Source organism: Ursus americanus, chromosome 8 (genome assembly GCF_024610735.1).
Source record: "Ursus americanus isolate L20-20 chromosome 8, mUrsAme1.1.p, whole genome shotgun sequence".
Classification (NCBI taxonomy): Eukaryota; Metazoa; Chordata; class Mammalia; order Carnivora; family Ursidae; genus Ursus; species Ursus americanus.
Genome location: NC_142134.1, coordinates 30266512 through 30270107, shown reverse-complemented (window position 1 = coordinate 30270107; position 3596 = coordinate 30266512).

Below are 3596 nucleotides of genomic sequence, written 5' to 3'. Positions count from 1 at the left end.
TATACAAAAAAATGAAGAATACCAGAAATGGTAAATATGTGGGTGACTATGAAAGACTTTTTTTTTCTTGTTTTATTTAATATCTCTAAAAGTTAAATGACTATTTAAAACTAAAATAATAAAGTATGGTGAAATTTATAACACGTAGAAATAAAATCTATTACAAAATAATACAAACTCTGTGAAGGGGGTACAGGAAGTGCACTGTTTAAAGTTATACTAAAGATGATACTTACTATATACTTTAGAGTAGCCACTAAAAAACAAAACCGAAATAGCTAATAAGCCAATAAAAATGATAAAACAGTATCATAAAAAATATTCTCTTGGTCCAAATGAAATAGAGAAGAAGGAAAAAGAAAGAAAAGATACAATAAATAGAAAACAAATAGCAAGATGGTAAATTTGAACTCAACATAAACATAATCACATTTAATGTGATTAATTATCTGTAATCTAATATATAATATAATTAATTATCTATAATGACTTTAAACATGAATGGTTTAGCTCTCCTAATTAAAAGTTAGATATTGTTAGATTGGATTTTTTAAAAGGAAGATTAAACTGTATGCTATCTAAACACACCCACTTTTCAAAGAAGTAGTTTAAAAGAATACAAACGCCATGATAATGTTACTATAGTAAAGCTGGAGTGGCTATCTTATGTCAGATAAAGTAGATTTTCAGAGTAAAGAATATTATTAGGGATTAAGAGGGTCACTTTATAATTAAAAGTATCAATTTATCAAGAAATCATCATGATCTCATTCCTTCCTATTTGCCCGTTATAATCGTGAATTCAGTTCTTTGCATTCTCTTGAATTTCTTTGTACAATAATAATAATTAATAATTATTAAATAACATATGGATAATATATAAATAACATTTTATATTTTTAAAACCTTTATATAAATATTGTTACTTTTGTTAGATGTGTGCATATATGCATACATATGTTTTATATGTAGAGCAAAGAAAATTGTTAACATATGATTAGATCTAACCATTAAATGAATAAAAACATTAGAAAAACCATCTCGAAATTGAAAAACATAAAAGAGAAAGAAATAAAATATTTAATGTGAGTCATGAGGGGTAATGGAGTTAAAGTGCCATAGGATAATTTATTGTTCAAAAGAAAATGAAAAGTGCTAATTAATGTTATGCATTGATAGGGGCGCCTGGGTGGCACAGCGGTTAAGCGTCTGCCATTGGCTCAGGGTGTGATTCCGCCGTTATGGGATCGAGCCCCACATCAGGCTCTTCTGCTATGAGCCTGCTTCTTCTTCTCCCACTCCCTCTGCTTGTGTTCCCTCTCTCGCTGGCTGTCTCTATCTCTGTCGAATAGATAAATAAAATCTTTAAAAAAAAAAGTTATGCATTGATAAATTTAATAAGAAAGTTAAATAAAAAATGAAGAAATAAGTTAACCAAAACTGACGTAATAAAGAAGAGTAAATCTGTTTGTCCCAAGAACCATATAAGAAATTCACTCTGTAATTAAATAAATTTCCACAAAAACATTCCAGGTCCAGACCAAATTTCTGAGCAAGTTTTACCAAATACTCAAAGAACAGGAAATTTTAAATTTCCCCTCTGAGGGTAGGTAACCATGATACCAAAACATGTTATGTACTGTACCAGAGAGAGAAATGACAGGAAAATCACACTGATAAGGCAATTAATAACACAAATATTAACAAAACTTTTTCAATTATGTCTAATAATCTTTAAGTACAAGTCAGGATTATTCCAGGAACTCAAATTTAACATTCAAAAATCAATTAATAAAATCCACAACATTAACAGATTAAAGGAGGGAAAATGATAGTGTAATTTTTATAGATGTAGAAAAAGCCATTAGTAAAATTCAACATCTATTCATGATTTGAAAAAATAAAAAAATAAAAAGTAGACCTACCAGGATTCAAGGGAACTTCTTTAACCTCATAAAGGGCATCTACAAAAAACAGACTCTTCTAATCTTAAAGATGTAAAAACAAGTAAAATTAAACTACATTGGTCTAGTGATGAATTTGTATCTGGTAAAATTATGAAAAGAAAACAAAAAGATTTATTATCAAAAAGTGAGGATAATAGTAACCTCTGAAAGAAAAGGAGGAGGAAGTGATTGGTGATGAAGGGTTTTTCTAAATTACCAGAAATGTTCTAGTTCTAAAATGAAGGGTGGTTACATTGGTGTACACTTTAGAATTATCATTTAGAACATTGGAGAAATTTTCGATATTTATCCGTCTGTTCTCATGTGACAATGCCCTTTGCTTCCCTTTACACTGAAATCATCCACCACTTTGATTAATCTGACTTCCTGAACTTCTGCTCTCCTTATTTTCCTGCTTCAAAATATTTTCAAGAGAACTATAACTACTCCATTCAAATTCAATGCATATTCCCTTTCTCTCAAACACACATACAAACACACTACCCTGCTGACCCATTTTTTTCCGTGTAGCTGTCCAGTATGAAGAGAGAATCTTGCATTTAATTCTGTCCATACCACAGTGTAATAGAACAATACATGTAGACATTTCACAAATATTCAAATTTTAGCTTTACTGCTATTACTACTATTCACACACACACACACACACACACACACACACACACACACATTCTTGGACAAGGGCTTAACATAAGAGCTTCAGTTCCCTTACATGTGAAATAATATTTTTGTCATAGAATTGTGAAGATTATGTAAGACATATATTAAATCTATTTATGAAAATATCCAAACCAGTTTTTTCTGCAACTTGAATCTATTTAGACTCTAATTGAACAGTTTTGGAAATAACTAATTTCTAAGGCCTGGAAAATTTTTTCTTTAATTAAATTGCAAATGTAAATGATTTCCAAAAACCATATTAAAACAGAATAATGTTAAGACAATGACACCCTGTTTATCATTGCTTTGCTGTCATTACTGTTGTTGGCTTTTTAAGTATCTCATGGAACCAGGGAGTGAAATTCTATTGGTGAAACAAAACTATTTTCTAGCTGTAGTTTGAAACCCAATTATATTTTATTTCGATAGTCTCAGAAGTTATATTAGACAATCTTAGATATTTATTAAATTGTAATGAAGGTAGTTTTAGAAATTTTAATAGCTAATAATAAGTAATAATTCATATCATTTTACTGTTTTAAATTATTTTATTTAACATGTCAGTCCTATATGTTGCTAATGAAATCTGCTTACACTTTTAACATACTTATTATTTTAATTTATAAATAGCAGAGGCCCTCATCTAAAAAAGACCTTTCTTGCTAGATAGCAAGGAAACTAGTGATTAGAGAACAGCCATGAAATTTTCTATTAAATATGTTGTGTATGTTCATATGGTTTTGTGTATCTATGTACATATATAGGCATACACACATAATTTGATATATTTGTGTTATATTATATACACACATATTTATGTTATATATTTATGTAAATACAACAAATCTATGATATACCCAAGCACGTCTCAATGAACTTTATTTCTATTTCATTAACAAATTTAGGAAAACCTTAATTCAGACTCTTAACACCTGGTCAGCATTATTAACTACCATCCACTTGGTGGCA